The sequence below is a fragment of the Rhinatrema bivittatum genome, chromosome 19 (genome assembly GCF_901001135.1).
Source record: "Rhinatrema bivittatum chromosome 19, aRhiBiv1.1, whole genome shotgun sequence".
Lineage (NCBI taxonomy): Eukaryota > Metazoa > Chordata > Amphibia > Gymnophiona > Rhinatrematidae > Rhinatrema > Rhinatrema bivittatum.
In genome coordinates, this window is record NC_042633.1 from 22,268,822 (window position 1) to 22,286,547 (window position 17,726).

General features: G+C 48.2%; 1 pseudogene; it reads right to left on the reverse strand.

Moving 5' to 3' along the window:
• Window positions 1–2,000: 2,000 nt before the first annotated feature.
• LOC115080686 lies at window positions 2,001–3,302 on the reverse strand (annotated as a pseudogene).
• Window positions 3,303–17,726: the final 14,424 nt, after the last annotated feature.

The window sequence follows — 17,726 nt, forward strand, 5'->3', positions numbered from 1 at the left end:
TTAATCATCATTTCAGGGCAGACCAATGAAACCCTGCCCAACCCACCCACCCTGAGTTGAAAGTGAGCTCTTACTGTGCTGTATGTAGGGTCATTCTCTCTCTCTCTCTCAGGTTGGATATTCAGGTTACAGCTGAATTGGTATTTGTGGGACTTTGCTTTGGAGGTGATAGAATATAAAAAATTTTAAATAAATAACTAAACAAACATAGGAAGGAGAGGCGAAGGGTGGGATTCTGGGGGTAAACTAAAAATGGGATTTTGCTAGCTCAGCCACCCAGTCAGTGTACAGTGGAGGAAGATGATCAAAAACTGTCTTGGATAAAAATTGCTAGCCTACAGGCAGTCATACTGTATGGCTGGCAGCTTCTAGACATCCTTGGCAGTGTGGACAGGAATAACTGGACAGACTGGATGGATCAATTGTTATTTTTCTCCTAGGACAAGCAGGATGGTAGTTCTCACAGATAGGTGACATCATCAGATGGAACCCCAGCACGGAAAAGTTTTGCCAAAGTTTCTAGAACATTGACTGGCACACTGAGCATTAGGGATGTGAATCGTGTGCCCTATCGTCTTAACGATTGAAATCGTCTGGCAGGAGAAGAAAATCGTGTTTGGCACGATTTTTTAGTTAAAAAATCGTTTTTTCCGATTAGTGCGCACTAAGGGGAGTTAGTGCGCACTCACCATGAGTTAGTGCGCACAAACCATTGTTAGTGCGCACTAACAGAACATGATACAATTTGACACTTTTCAGGTCAGTTAAGGTCAGTTTAGGAATGAATATGTTTTCCTATTGGCTGCCCTCTTATTTATTCATGTTACCAAGGTTTCCACTGACAATATAAAATTATAAAGCAACGCAGACAAAATTAAAATGTAATAAAAATTAAAAATAACCAAACCTGAACAAAAGGTTTCTAGGAGCTTTCTGAAATTTTTGATAAAATTGCACTGTTGCATTTCAAGGGGGGGGGGGGGGTGAGTTCCAAAATTCTGAGCCTGCCACGGAAAATGAACAGTCACGTGTGATCTGAAGGCGTGCCCTTCTAGGAGGCCACGCTGTGAGGAGCGTAAAGAACAGGCTGGTTGGTAGAACTTAAAGGCTGGATTTTAAAACCCCGGCACGCAAATCCTAGGCCTTACGCGTGCCGGGCCAATTTTCAAATGGGCCTGGCCACGTGCGTAAACCCCGGGACGTGTGTAATTGCCAGGGCTTTAAAAGGGAGCAGTCCGGGGGTGGGGCAGGGCTAGAGGCACCCGGTACGGCGGCCATTTGCCACTTTGCCAGGGAATCGCGTGCTGGCAGGGTGCCGGCACGCACAACTTGCTCCTGCTCCTTTGCAGGAGCAAAAGGTGAGTTAAAGAAATGGGGGGGGGGGGGGGCTAGGATAGGGATAGTGGGAGGGTTAGGATAGGGAAGGGAGGTTAGGGTAGGGGGTTGGAAAGTTCCTTAATTGGAGCGGACTGGGAGGGAACGGGGAAGGCCCCGATGTGTCGCCATTCGAATTTGCTAAATTATTCCCCCACTTTATTTATTTATTTATTTATTTAAGGTTTTTTTATACCGGCATTCATGAAGCGCTCACATCATGTCGGTTTACATAAAAAACAGGGGTGCAATGAATACAAAAAAGAACATAGATAAACGTGAAGAAGAGATGCAGTTACAATTAACAAGGACTATTGAACTGGGGAGGAGGAAATAAAGAGAGATAGAAGAAGTTAATTATATACAGGTATACAATATATACAGAATACAGTATAATATATATAGCTACTGTGTAGGATATTTTGCTGGCGAGGCGTATTAGTTGGAGTTCGGGAATGCTTGCCTAAATAGCCATGTCTTGAGTCTTTTCCTAAAGGTTAGGAGGCATGGCTCATTTCTGAGGTCTGGGGGGATGGTCATCACACTTGCGCGTGATGACCTGGAATTTTATAATATGAGCACGCCAGCGCGTGCATGTTATAAAATCACACTTCCATGTACGCACATATTTTTTGAAAATCTACCACTAAGCAAGGAATTTGCCCAAGGGCAAGAGTCATCATTGATGAGCTTATATAACGTCATGCCAAGTTTATACTTGATTCATTCAGAAATATTTCCAATAAATATAACACAGTTTCTTAATTTTAGAGTATTTATAGTATGGAAGTAGTTGTTAGTCCTATGTAGATTTTGAGTTTTTTCCTGGGGGTGCCGCTTTCTTTGCCAGTTCAAGGAGAAGAGGTGATAAGTCAGCGGGGATCCCAATCCACTCTGGTAGGAAGGCAGCATCGTAATGGAAGACGTTCATGAACGGAGAGTCTGGTAGAGTGTAATTGGTGAGGTAAATGGTCTCCCCTCTAGCCAGATAGCTTGCCCAGTAGCCAAACGTGCCAATGGTCATGATGGTATGGTTGCAGTGGGCAAGAAGGGCGAAGTCCTTCCCAGGAGAGGACTCCATCCCATCCCCAGAGAAGTAGACGTCTCCTCTGGAGGTGTTAATGTTCTCCTTACACCACTGCATTCCATTGCTGGTCACCACAAAGATGGGTTCCTGATATTTATTACGGAAATAACCCATTGCCTTCTCTAGGTAGGCCTTGTCTGCAACCACCCCTTTCCATTGGTTGGGCATGATGTGGAGGTAGTCCCCCTTCGCACGTGGACCCCGATGAAGGTGGCATTACTCCTGGTCCCTTTCACTTTCTCTAAATACTTGTTGGCCTCATCCCTGATGAGTCATGGAAGGTGAACTCTTGGAAGATTTCCTCTTGAATGTGGTGGTTAGAAGGTCCATGAGCAGGGGGTGCTGATAAGTTTCACATACTTCCCTTCAATGTGTTCATACTCCTCCGACATCCAGTCATGGAGGTTATAGTTCCTCCAAGGAATCTTATCAACCACATCCTGATGGAGCACTGGTAGGCTGATCTTGAAGATAGGGGCCAGCCAGTTGTGCATGGCCTGCAGTATGTAGGCCTTATGGCCATTGAGCTTGGCCAAGGCATACAAAGTGGCATACTCTCCCATTTGGTTGCCAAAGCGACCGACTGAGTTCGCTGTCCAAATGCCACCACTTTTCTTCTTGGTCTTATATTCCTCTTTCTTGTTATTGTCCTCTCTGGTTTGGGACATGGGGCATTTGCATAGTATGGATGAGGCATTCAGGAGTGCTCTCCTTTGTTGATGGATCCACTTATTACTGATTTGAATGATTATGGACAAGGAGAAGACAGCCAGAAAAAACAACGCAAGCATGTAACAGTTCTTGGACATTTTTAAAGCTGCAATCTTCCTCTTCACCAAGATCTGCGGATGGCCTAGGAAAGAAAAATTGAAAACATAGCTGGTCACATGACTATATAGTTACAGCCAAGATTCCAAGGAGAATATGAGGAAGAGCTAAGCAAGTCATTATCTTAAAAATGGAGCCCTCCACGCCTGAATGTCGGCCTGTCCTGAATGTGCTCTTGTTGAAAACAGGCTGTTGACCTCAGAACCTGCAGAGCCAACTTAGCTGTGGAAACTTGATCCCTGTCTTCCCTGAGTGCTCCTTTTATTTTCCTGGTCATCTAGAAATCCACATATACTGTGATTACTCTTTTTTCTTTTTTTCAAAGTCTGTTGCGGTCTCCACCGCTTCCCCCCTATCCGCTCTGCACTGTGCCTTACCTACAGTGGTGGAAACGCCGCTCCAGCGGCTCTGCCGGCCCTCCAGGGCGTCCGCCATTACCAGCTCATCTCCCTGCTTGCCACGCGCGCGCGTGAGGACGCGCACTATGGACGCACAGCCGCCGGGAATTCTGGCCCCGCCCGGGCTAACGATGCCACGCCCCAAGCCTGATTTAACCGGTGTTCGGTTACCGTCTCATTGCCTTGCAACGAGGGTCGCTACTGGTTAGTAGTTCTGAGTTGCGCTTCGCTTGTTCCACGTTTCCTGACTTGACTTCTGCTAGTTCCTGACTCCGCTTCTGCCTGCCACCTGCCATTGACTCAGCCTGTTCCTGACTCTGCTTCTGCCTGCCGCCTGCCATTGACCTCAGCCTGTTCCTGATTCCGCTTCTGCTCGCCGCCAGCCACCGACCTATTGCCCGTTGCCTGATTCCGCTCCTGCCTGCTGCCAGCTTGATCTGAGTTCGTCTGCGTTCTGCTCGCAGGTTGCTTCATTCACGGCACGCTACAGACTCTGTTTCTGCTCACAGTCGGTTCCAAGTTCTCAGCACGCTACAGACTCCGTTCCTGCTCACAGCTTGCTTCAGCTCATAGCACGCTACAGGACTCCGATCCTGCTCACAGGTCGTTCCAGTTCTCAGCACGCTTACAGACTCCGATTCCTGCTCACAGCTTGCTTCTAGGGATGTGAATCGTTTTTTTGACGATTTAAAATATCGTCCGATATATTTTAAATCGTCAAAAAATCGTTAGGGGCCACGATACAATACCAATTCCCCCGATTTATCGTTAAAAAAATCGTAAATCGGGGGGAAGGGGGAGGGCAGGAAAACTGGCACACTAAAAACCCCTAAAACCCAACCCGACCCTTTAAATTAAATCCCCCACCCTCCCGAACCCCCCCCAAATGCTTTAAATTACCTGGGGATCCGGCGGGTGGTCCAGAACGGCGGCGGTCCGGAACGGCCCCCTCAATAGGATCGTGTTGTTCTTCAGCCGGCGCCATTTTTCAAAATGGCCGCCGCAAAATGGCGGCGGCCATAGACCAAAACGATTCGACGGAGGAGGTCGTTCCGGACCCCCGCTGGACTTTTGGCAAGTCTTGTGGGGAACCCCCGCTGAACGACCTCCTGCAGTCGATCTCCTGCCGGCGCCATTTTCCGTACGAAAACGATTCGTGGCAAGAAATCGCTCCCGGAACCCCGCTGGACTCCCAGGAAAATTTTGGCCAGCTTGGGGGGGCCTCCTGACCCCCACAAGACTTGCCAAAAGTCCAGCGGGGGTCCGGAACGACCGCCTCCGTCGAATTGTTTTGGTCTATGGCCGCCGCCATTTTGCGGCAGCCATTTTGAAAAATGGCGCCGCTGCTGAAGACAACACGATCCTATTGAGGGGGCCGTTCCGGACCGCCGCCGTTCTGGACCACCGCCGGATCCCCAGGTAATTTAAAGCATTTGGGGGGGGGTTTCGGGAGGGTGGGGGATTTAATTTAAAGGGTCGGGGTGGGTTTTAGGGGGGTTTAGTGTGCCGGCTCACGATTTTTAACGATTTTTCACGATAGTTTAACACACGCAAACGGCAACAATACGATTCCCTCCCCCTCCCAGCTGAAATCGATCGTTAAGACGATCGAGGACACGATTCACAATCTCTACTTGCTTCAGCTCATAGCATGCTACAGACTCCGATCCTGCTCACAGTCTGTTCCAGTTCTCCAGCACACTACAGACTCCGTTTCCTGCTCAAAGCTTGCTTCAGCTCACAGCACGCTACCAGACTCCGTTCCTGCTCATAGCTTGCTCCAGTCCACAGCACGCTATAGACTCTGTATCTGCTCACTATCTGCTCCAGCACACGCCGGACCCAACTAGCCCACGGACTACAGCATTCCTATTGGACTACCATATCATACTCTCTGCCCAGGCCTTCTTCTACTATAGAGACTCTCACTGTTCTCCTAAGTCCCAAGGTTCTAGGACCCTACGGGCTCCTCCTGGGGGGTTCCTGGTTCCCGGGTGAAGACCTCTGCCTGTGGCTCCGCCTCCCGACCTGCCCTATCATTGGGGTAGTTCGGGCCCAAGGGTTCACTCCTGGTCTGCAGCTTCCCAGACTGCAACAAAGTCGACGATTATTTCAAAATAAATGTAAACACTACGTCAACAAGCAGTTGTTCAAATATTTCAAAGTTTCACATTTTTCAAAAAACAAGATCCCATTAAACAAGATCCCATTATTTATACATTGGGTGCAACTGGTTTATAGACCTTCATACCATCCTGCGGTCTTTTGAGCATCTCTGCTCTTTGCTTGAGCCGCTTATGGGATCATCTTTAATCATAGGTCTTTTTTTCACCCGTATCCACATTTTTTCTTTTTGTTTTTTTCGTTTTTTTCCAAGCAATTTTCGTTTGTATAAAATATGCTGTAAGCTATGCTGTAAGCTATTGAGATCCTCTTATCATTTCACTCTTAAAGTGATAAATTCAAGGTACTTTCCTTTCGGTGGTAACAGAGTACAGTTTGTACATTGAAAAATGTTTTATTATTAGTTTTTACTTCTATGGTTTCTTCTCATTCTTGCTAGACTTGCCTTATTTATATTTTACATGCACATTGCCAGTGCTTATGCTTTTTCTTATTTTCCTCATTTGGCCTGTTTTCCTTTTGTTGGAAAATGCCATTTTCATTAATAGCCTCTTTCACAGCACATTTATCCATGGTGACAGTCATTTTGGTCTTTTTGACCATTTTAATGTGTGAAATATGTTTAATCTGGGCTTCCAAGATTCTATTTTTAATCAATCAGAGAGAAAGGGGCGGAAATCAGTCAAAGAAAATAGGAAACTAGAAAGCTTTATGGCACATGTAACAAAATGAAAAAATATATATATTTAATACAAAATTCACCTTATAACAAAAGAAACTGATTCTATTTGAAACTTTTTTTTCACATGTATTCTTCTTTTTAGAGTTAAAGCTGTGCTATAATTCATTACGCCCTCATTGTCTTTTTGTAAGCTCTCTCTTTTTGTGCAAGGAAGGAAGTTTGGAAGAGGATTGCCAAGAATGAATATGGTTTCTTGGACCTCCCCTTTTTTTTATCACTGCTCAGATTTGCCTTTTCCTGTCTTTCTAAGACCACCTTCCCAATGTGATCATACAGTTCAACAGTAGATAGACTGTCTCCTGTAGATCTTGTCTATAGATTTGAAACCCAGCTGTTATTCCTTATCTATTTTTTATTTATTCTAAAATGTAATTTTTTATCTATTTTTCTTTCTGTTTTTATGGTCATTTATTCTGCAAATGTTTCAGTAGGTTTGAGACCAGCTACAACTTTGTCATAGGACTAGAATAATTTGGATTCATTCTATTGCAGATTTGATTTTTATTTTTTAATTTTTCCAAATATATATATCGAAGGGAAGATTTTAAAAAAGTACGCCCGCGCGTACTTTTGTTCGCACGACCGGCGCAAACAAGAGTACGCCGGATTTTAATAGATACGCGCGTCCCGGGGCTTGTACGCGCCGCCGAGCCTATTCAACATAGGCTCGGCGTACGCAGGGGGAGCTTGGGGTAGGTTTTCGGGGGGTGCGTACCCCTTTGAAAATCTGCCCCCTAAAGTATCGCCCGGGTCACTTTTTCTCCCCAATTCTTTTTGTCTACCAATTATTTTGACAGTTGCATAGTGTTGTACAAAGATTTATTATAAAAAAAAAAAGAATCAACAGCCTTCACAATAAAACCGGGACTATCCAAAAAAAAAAAAGTGAAAAGATTAATTTACATTTCATTTAATTAATCAATCTACTCAATTAATAAACGACATTAAACACAAACCTCTGTGATAATTCTCACATAGAAATGCACCAAGTCATCCTCTGACAAAAAAAAAAGTTTCTTTTTTTCTTTTCTTGTATTGTGCACCAAATTTCAACTCTGATGTCAAAACTTGAAATTAGCTGAAAGAGACAGTTAGCAAAATATTTTTTTTCGAACCAGGCGCTAGATCCAAACTACCATCCAGATGTCACCTGCTTCCAGTCCGGTGGAGGGTGAAGGTCTGAAGATCTCCACCCTGACTGGTAAACAGGCCGATACAGTACAGTGCGCTCCGGTGGAGCGCACTGTTAACCCGCAATTGGACGCGCGTTTTCGATGCGCTATTTTTACCCCTTATTCAGTAAGGGGTAATAGCGCCTCGAAAATGCGTGTACAACCCCCCCGAACCTAATAGCGCCCGCAACATGCAAATGCATGTTGATGGCCCTATTACTTATTCCTGCGCGATTCAGAAAGTAAAATGTGCAGCCAAGCCGCACATTTTACTTTAAGAAATTAGCGCCTACCCAAAGTAGGTGTTAATTTCTCTCGCCACCGGGGAAGTGCACAGAAAAGCAGTAAAAACTGCTTTTCTGTGCACCCTCCGAGTTAAGATCTTTGTACCTTCCCCAGACACGGATCCCTGTTATAGGAACACTCCCCTCTATAAGATCTTTGTACCTTCCCCAGACACAGATCCCTGTTATAGGAACACTCCGCTGGGACTTAGGAGAATCCTCTGGGCCAGCAAGTACCGGATACCTGAGGTGAGGAAGAACCAGAGTCGGAGTCCGGGAGTGGAGCTGGGTCAGAAGCCAGGAGTCAGAGGTCCAAACCAAAGCCAGGGACGAAGCAGAAGACGGAGTCGTGGACGAAGCCGGGTCGGAAGCCAGAGGTCAGATGTCGATACCAAAACAAAGGGGCAGAAGCTGAAGACAGGTCAGGAGTCGAAACCAGGTCAAGCCAGAAGACAGTAGAGATGATCCAGGATCCTATGCAGCAACTACACACTCTGAACCAGAGGGAACCTCATTGCAAGGCAAAAGCTTGATAGAGCTGCAGGGTTTAAATACCCTGCAGCGTGTGACGTCATCCGGAGGCCGTCCTAGGATTTCCCGCGCTGGCCCCTTTAAGGGTCGAGCCCCCGCATGCGTGCCTAGGGGGCGAAGCCCAACGCGTCGGGTTGGCGGCGTCTCCCTCGAGCAGGGAGAGCCGCGGCAGGCTGAAGATTGGGCCTATGCGGCCGGGAAGAGCTCCGTGCGGGCCGGCCCCAAGGTAGGAGGAGGGACCGGGGCACGGCCCGGTCCCGTAACAGAGAGTCAGTGACAGAGCTGGGGACTGGAGCTGAGGCACAGGGAGATAAAGTGACTCCCCCCAGGGTTACATACAGAGAGTCAGTGACAAAGCCGGGGATTAGAGCTCAGGCAGAGGGAGATAAAGTGACTCCCCCCAGGGTTACATACAAAGAGTCAGTGACAAAGTCGGGGATTAGAGCTCAGGCAGAGGGAGATAAAATGAATCACCCAGGGTCAAACACATAGAAACACAAACAGTCAGTGACAGAGCTGAGGATTAGAGTTGAGGCACAGGGAGATAAATTGAGTCCCCCCCAGGGTCACACACAGAGAGTCAGTGACAGAGCCGGGGATTAGACCTGAGGCACAGGGAGATAAAGTGACTTCCCCCAGGGTCACACACAGAGAGTCGGTGACAGAGCCGGGGATTAGACCTGAGGCACAGGGAGATAAAGTGACTTCCCCCAGGGTCACACACAGAGAGTCGGTGACAGAGCCGGGGATTAGAGCTGAGGCACAGGGAGATAAAGTGACTCCCCCAGGGTCACACACAGAGAGTCAGTGACAGAGCTGGGGATTAGAGCTGATGCACAGGGAGACAAAGTGACTCCCCCAGGGTCACACACAGAGAGTCAGTGACAGAGCTGGGAATTAGAGCTGAGGCACAGGGAGATAAAGTGACTCCCCCAGGGTCACACACAGAGTCAGTGACAGAGCCGGGGATTAGAGCTGAGGCACAGGGAGATAAAGTGACTCCCCCAGGGTCACACACAGAGTTGGTGACAGAGCCGAGGATTAGAGCTGAAGTGACTTCAGGTTCACGCAGAGAGAGTCAGTGGTGAAGTTTTGGAATCTGTTCTCTCTTTCCTCCTTTGTAGCTGTCTTTAGGGATGTGAGGCTGAGGTCAGCATCTCAAAATTTAGATAAGGAAGCTCTGCCTAGTTCTCTGTCTCCAAAGGGCTTTCTTTTGGCACATGATTGGGTGCAGCCTTCTTATGAAATTTGCTCAGATTTAGCCCATTGCCTCCTTCCCAAGCTCATCCAGGATGTGCCAGCTCCCCCCAGTGAAACACCGAACTCAGTCTTTCCTTATCCTCTGTGTGTTGCTTCTGTGACCCGGGTCCCCCACAAGGTGTCTCCCAACCAGGAACAGCACAAGAGAAGCGAGGGTTGTTTTTTTGTGGCTGGGGTGTTTCCGATCTCCTCTTGGGCTCTGGAGAAGAGTGGCCCGTTTGCCCACAGGCCGATACAGTACAGTGCGCTCCGACGGACCACACTGTTAGCCGGCATTTGGACGCGCGTTTTGGACATGCTAGCTTTACCCCTGTGCACTGGGAATGTGCACAGAAAAGCAGTAAAAACTGCTTTTCTGTGCACCCTCCGATTTAATGTCATGGCAATATTAAGTCAGAGGTCCCGAAAGTTTAAAAAAGTAAAAAATAAAAAAATTTGAAGTCGGCCCACGGCTTGAAAACTGGACGCTCAGTTTTGCTGGCATCCGGTTTCTGAACCCATGGCTGTCAGCGGGCTCGAGAACCGATGCTGGCAAAATTGACTGTCGGCTGTCAAACCTGCCGTCCAAAAGGAGGAGGTGCTTCCTAGTGCCTCTTTTTACTGCTGGACCTAATTTTAATAACACACAGGAGAGTGGCCTATGAGACAATTACCAGTTTTTTGAGAGAGAGAGAGAGAGAGAAAGGAGAGAGCACCTAGCTGTGATGACCTCATACTAGGTAGGTATTTATACCTCTATATAAGGCCTACCTAGTAACTGGAGGTGAGGTTTAGGTATTAGTGTAGGGGTTAGGGGCCACTTTGACATTCAAAGTGTGATGTACGAACAGAACAGTGCTCTCTTTTGAAGATTTGATGACTTTTGGAGCGAGGAAACTCATCCAAAGATGAGATTTGTGCAATGTTCTCTCAACCTAGCTTGATGGACTCTCTACCTGGGTAACATCAAGCTAGGTTGAGAAAACATTGCACAAATCTCATCTTTGGGTGAGTTTCCTGACTACGAGGGTCATCAAATCTTCACAAGAGAGCACTGTTCTGTTCGTACGTCTCACTTTGAATGTCAAAGTGGCCCCTAACCCCTACACCAATACCTGAACCTCACCTCCAGTTACTAGGTAGGCCTTATATAGAGGTATAAATACCTACCTAGTATGAGGTCATCACAGCTAGGTGCTCTCTCCTTTCTCTCTCTCTCTGAACTTAAAAAAGATAGCATGCTTTGCAATAAACTGCCTATTACCCTAAAACACACTCCTTTTCCTCTCAGATTGTAAGCCCTCTGAGGATAGAGAGAGCTTTTAAAGACCTTGTATTTTAATGAAACATATGAATAACATTATTGTTTTATACTAATGGTATTGTTTTTAAGAATTCTTATGTTGCTGCTTGTCATCATATGTTTGTGAATAATCTGCAATGTAATCTGCCTTGAAGCACATTGTGAGTAATGGCAGAAGAAAAGCAGTTGAAATAAATAAATAACTACCTACAGTACCCGAGGGGCAGACCCTCCGGTGTGGCCACTAGATGCCGCTGTCCGTGTCCTCAACCCCTTTAACCTAGGAGCTATCCATACCCCTTGGTCCCTCCCACCAGGAGGTTCTGGATTGGATGCCTCAGTGCTATTTAGCGCAGCCATCTCATTACACCGGTGGCTTCAGTCTGAGATTAAGGCTGTACGTCTTCCGCACTCTGCTGGGGCCTCCCGGCCTTGCCCTAAGGGGGTTTTCTTTCAGAGGGGCTACCTCACTGGGCACTCCCTGCTCAAGAGTCCTTCTTACTTTGAGTTCTGGACAGAGAGATTGTTCAGCCTGATAGTCTTTAGGAAGAAGCACCAGGGAGACTGTGAAGATTAGAAGAGGCCTATTTTTGGAAGGGACTGGGTTCCCCCGGCTTCTTTGGGGAACGCCCTCCTCGCTGGCCGTCCTGAGGGGACAGGGCCTGAAGGCCAGGGAGCCCATTCCTACCCCACATGTGGCAAGCACCTGTGACAGCAGGAACCCCAGTTCAGGAAGAAGGATCCGGTTAAACCTTAAGTGGGGAGGGGGTTTTTTTTTGGAGGGGGGGGGGGAATCCTCCTTCCCCGCTGGGATTGCAGTGCTGAGAATTCACCTGATCCCTTGATTTTTGCACCAGAGAAATCCCAGAAGTAACAGCTAAGGGTCAAGGAACAGCTGAACCAAAGGAGGGAAGATCATGAGGAGGAGACCCCCGTCCCGATCTCTGCACATCAAGGGACCAGGACAGGCTGGGGGTCCGAGGGGAAGGAGATGCCTAAAGGTCAGATTTTTACCATGCAAGGGGGGGACCCCTTCGATAGGATCCCCGCACAGCCGCTGGGAGAGTTATGTGCATTTAAAATCACCATGGGCCCCGACCTACCCATAAGAAATCCTATACCAACAGTCAAATGTGCACTCACCTTTTGGACAAATGGACTTTATTTAGCTTTATGAATCAGTAAACTATTATTTTACACCCCGGTCCTGGTCCTGCCTAATTCTTACAGCCTCTCACCTCATGGGCAGCACTAACAGACACAATTAAGAGGGAGTAAACACACTGAGGCCATACCCCCCCCCCCTCCCCCGCCCCCAGAAAAAGAATCCCCCCAGGGATTGTGCGTTATGCTGGGGACAAGTCAGCTAGCCGGAGCAGCCCCAAAGAAATAAATTGGATTGTGTGCCCTGGGACTTAACACGCCCAAAGGTTCACTTCTGTGAAGTGCCGAAAGGCGGAATATAGAAAACAAACAAACCATTTAACTTTATAGGAACTCCCTGGCCTGACAGATTACTTATTAAATCTGCCAACAGCAGTGACTTTCTGTTCTGGCTCAGGTCCTGGCTGCATGTAGGGAACACCACTCTCAAAGAGTGGCCCAGCACTGCAGGGTGAGGTCAGGGCTGGTCTTCCGCCTGGCCAGCCCCCTCCCCCCGCAGGTTGAGTCCCTGGGCTCTGGGGGCCAGCAGGTCTCCGCAGCGGCAGCACAGCATGCCAAGTCTGGAGCAAGGCTAAGACTAATCTCGCCCTCCTCCTTCACTTTTCCACCGTCTCTGGTCCCTTCCCCAGCTCTGGACCTCTCCCCCTCTCTTTCCCCTCCTCCTCTTCCCACCCCTAAGATCTCCTCCCTGTACAGATACTTGATATCCATTTTCTTCACCTAATAAAAGGGAAATTAATTATCCCCAGAGAAGCACGGATTACAAACTGGTTAAAAGACAGGAAACAGAGAGTGGGATTAAATGGACAATTTTCTCAGTGGAAAAGGGTGAACAGTGGAGTGCCTCAGGGATCTGTACTTGGACCGGTACTTTTCAATATATTTATAAATGATCTGGAAAGGAATACGACGAGTGAGATAATCAAATTTGCGGATGATACAAAATTATTCAGAGTAGTTAAATCACAGGCAGACTGTGATACATTACAGGAGGACCTTGCAAGACTGGAAGATTGGGCATCCAAATGGCAGATGAAATTTAATGTGGACAAGTGCAAGGTGTTGCATATAGGGAAAAATAACCCTTGCTGTAGTTACACAATGTTAGGTTCCATATTAGGAGCTACCACCCAGGAAAGAGATCTAGGCATCATAGTGGATAACACATTGAAATCGTCGGCTCAGTGTGCTGCAGCAGTCAAAAAAGCAAACAGAATGTTAGGAATTATTAGAAAGGGAATGGTGAATAAAACGGAAAATGTCATAATGCCTCTGTATCACTCCATGCTGAGACCGCACCTTGAATACTGTGTACAATTCTGGTCGCCACATCTCAAAAAAGATATAGTTGCAATGGAGAAGGTACAGAGAAGGGCTATCAAAATGAAAAAGGGGATGGAACAGCTCCCCTATGAGGAAAGGCTGAAGAGGTTAGGGCTGTTCAGCTTGGAGAAGAGACGGCTGAGGCGGGATATGATAGATGTGTTTAAGATCATGAGAGGTCTAGAACGGGTAGATGTGAATCGGTTATTTACACTTTCGGATAATAGAAGGACTAGGGGGCATTCCATGAAGTTAGCAAGTAGCACCCAGCATGGCAATTTCTTTATGTTCTTATGTTCTTAAAAAAATGCCTGTCAATGCTTCTCAGAATTTTCACGTTTTTGCTACCGAGCTGTTGCAAAAAATTCTGGATCTGTGCCTTAGACCCATTCTCTTGCCCAACCTTTCCCTGGAGGGGGGAGCATAGCACCATCAGTGCCTAGGGGTGGAGAAATCCTAAGTCCGTCTCTGGGGGAATGGGAGGGCTAGAGGAAGATTGGGGTAAGAGATGGAAAACTGGTAGATAGATGAGAGGTGAAAAGAGGGAGACTTAGGACTGGAGAGTTAGAGAAGGGAGAAGAGGGGTGATATTTAAAAATGAATTGGTAGAAATCCACTGCTTATCCCTGGGATAAGGAGCTTGGAATCTTATCTACCCCTTGGGATCCTGCCAGGTACTTGTAGCCTGGATTGGCCACTGTTGGAAAGAGGATACTGGGCTTGATGGACCCAGTACAACACGGAACATGGAACATAAAGGCCCGAAGGCAGCGTTAGGCAGGGAAGGCCCCAAGAGGCAAGAGAACGGAAAGGCCTAGGTAGGCCCAGAGGCCACAAGACAAGGATAGGCCTGGGTAGGCCACAAGACAGCAGTGGCTAGGGCAAGGAGTCAAGGGCAATTCGATTCGAAAGTGAGGAGGGTTTGGCAAGGCTGGGTAATGTAGGGCTGAGGCTTGGGTGTGGTGCAGGCAACAAGGAGCCTGGAAAGGAGGAGAAGCTTGGCAAGGCTGGAGACATGGCTCACTGAGGACTCCTGGTGGCTAGGAGGCTGCACCACAGGCTGAGTTTGGTGAGCTGTAAGAATCGGATGGGGCAGCACGGAACGGAGCTCCGAGGAGACCTCTGCTGGTGGGGAGGTGTCATAGTCAGGGTACAACGATGCTGCACAGCAGGTGAAATCGTTCACACTTTCACAGCGTTCACGCGCTGTTATTACAGAGCAGCACAACAGATGACGGCAAAGATCTAGTCTGCACATCTGGTCCGCCCACTCACCACGCCGTTAAGGATGTGATGGCTGCAAGGATCTCGCTCCTTATCCAGGTGAATGGTCAGGGTCTTCCTCTCTGGTTCTCTGCCTATCCCCCCCCCCCCCCCCCCACCCCCCCCCCCCCCAGTTGTCTCCATCCCATCCACCCTCCCTTCCCACCTCTCATCTCCTCTAGGTTATCCATAGCCTCCGTCTGTGCAGTGCAGCCAGATGCTCCAGAATATTTTGAAGGGTGGCGTGTGGCATTGGGGAGTCTGAATAACAGCCTACATAGCCTCTTTGTGTGAAGGCCCCTACCCAGTGAGTCAGGAGACCCCTCGTGCTTGTCGAGGGACCCCCACGGGAATTTCAGTCAGTAGGAGAGGGGCTAAGGGAGCGAACGTCTCATCGGAGCAGCTCCTGCCTCAGCCGCAGAAAGATTCCAGCAATCCATCCTTTGCCCAAGAAGGGTCATCCAGTACACCCAACAGAGCCTCCTCCTCTCCAGGGGTTCCTTCTGGTACCAATCTCTGAGACTACTGGGGTTGAGAGCGAGAGCCAAGCCCCTTAGCAAGAATACCTCTAACTTGCTGGTATTCCTCCATATTTCTAAGAGATAGGAGGGATTGCACATCGCTGTCGGACAGATGCAGGCTACCTGGACTGGGCAATTCTGCAGCCTTGCTCGTATCTCCCCGGGCCCCCCAAGATCTCCCAAACCCTCTTCCTTACTCCAGCTCTTCAACCATGAATCCAAACTTCTGGTACGACATCGCCTCCTCTTCCCTCTCACCGTCACACAGGTGGTTCCCCCCCCCCCCCCCCCCCCGCGTGCAAGGGGTGCCTGAGGTCTCCTGCACTGACTGCACCCCAGGGGTCTTCCAGTTGAGTGGGGGGGAGGAGGAATGGCGATTGCTTCAGGGCTCTAGGCGTTGGACTGGCTTCCTCTTTACAATAAAGAGTCCTCACTCAGTGGTGGCACTGCAACCTTTCTGAGGAATTTCCTCAATAAACATAACTTGACATCTGGCCCAATTCTTTCCTGTGTGGCACCCTTAATTGCACAATAAAACATCTGATAAGAAAATACGTCCTTCCCCTGAGTACTCCCTCTGCCCCTGCCTGGATTGTAGGGCCCTCCTCGTGGCAGACAGTACGGTTCTTCCTTTCTGGACGGAGCTCCTCTTCAGACCTGGGGATCCAGTGCTCGGCTCTTCTCTGTGAACACCTTCTCCTCTTCTCCTCGATGAATCAGGTAGGCTCCGACAATGCGGACTCCCCCGGGCCAGCACCCAGTTGCTCCTTTCTCCAAAACGGGCGCACCAACCGGGTTCACTCTTCTCCGAGTGGTTTCCGCCCTGTAGGGACTGAGTACCCCCCCCCCCCCTTCCAAACTGAGTGATGCGGGAGTGGGGGGTGGGGGGGATGGGAATTACTAAAGGCTTCCCCTCCCGCAAGGGACAAGAACCTCGAGCCACCCAGGCTTTCATCCAGCTCTCGGATGACCTCTTCCCTCTTCTTCTGGGAACGAAAAGGGAGAGAAGATAGCGCTGTTCTCACATGAAAGAGAAATAGAATGGAGAGAAGCAGCTCACCAGCCCCTTAGCAGTGAGGAGAGAAGCACCTTGGAAGAACACGAGAACATGCCATACTGGGCCAGAGCAAGGGTCCATCGAGCCCAGTATCCTCTTTCCAACAGTGGCCAAGCCGGGTCACAGGTAGCCGGCAGGATCCCAAGGGGCAGATAAGATCCCAAGCTGCTTATCCCAAGAATAAGCAGGGGATTTCTGCAACTCCACCTTAATCATGGTTCATGGACTTTTCCTCCAGGAACTTGTCCAAACCTTTTTTTAAACGCAGCTACACTAACAGCTTTCACCACATCCTCCAGCAACAAATTCCAGAGCTTAGTTATGCCTTGATTAAAAAATGTTTTCTCTTATTAGTTTTAATTATATTAGCAGGTAACTTCATTAGGTGTCGTCCCCCTCCCCCCCCAAGTCTTTGTACTCTTCGAAAGCGAAAACAACTGCTTAACGCTTACTCCTTCCATTCCACTCATGATTTTCTACACCTCTGCCATATCCACTTAACATCAAACACAAAAGAATTTTAAAAACTGCTAAAAACTTACCTTTTCACATCAGCCTATAAGATAACTACGTAATGTACTCTCCCAGTTTATTAAGACATTATTTTTATCAACATTTTTGGAATTGTATAGTAAAGTATATTAATTTTTGATTGTAATGTCATATTTATTATCTATGTCTTTTATTATGTACACTGCTTAGACCGTCCCATTTTGCGGTATATAAAATGTTTTAAAATAAATCCCCCCTCAGCCGTCTCTTCTCCAAGCTGCAGAGTCCTAACCTCTTCAGCCTTTCCTCATAGGGGAATCGTTCCATCCCCTTTATCATCTTCGTCGCCCTTCTCTATACTTTTTCTAGTTCTGCTGTATCTCACTTGAGAGGTGGGGACCAGAACTGCACACAGTACTCAAGATGAGGTCACACCATGGAGTGATACAGAGCCATTATGACATTCTCTGTTTTATTCTCCATTCCTGTCCTAATAATCCCTAGCATTCTATTTGCTTTATTGGCTGCTGCTGCTGCCCACTGAGCAGAAGAGTTCAAGGTATTTTTAATGATCACACTGAGATCCTGAGTGATGACTCCTAGCAGCAGGGAGAGAAGCTCCTCTCCCCCCTAGCAGCAGAAAGAGAAGCTCCTCACCCCCTCTATCAGCAGGGAGAGAAGCTCCTCACCCCCCGTAGCAGCAGGGAGAGAAGTTCCTCGCGAGCCCCTAGCAGCAGGGAGAGAAGCTCCTCACCCCCCCCTAGTAGCAGGGAGAGAAGCTCCTCGCCCCCCATAGCAGCAGGGAGAGAAGCTCCTCACCCCCC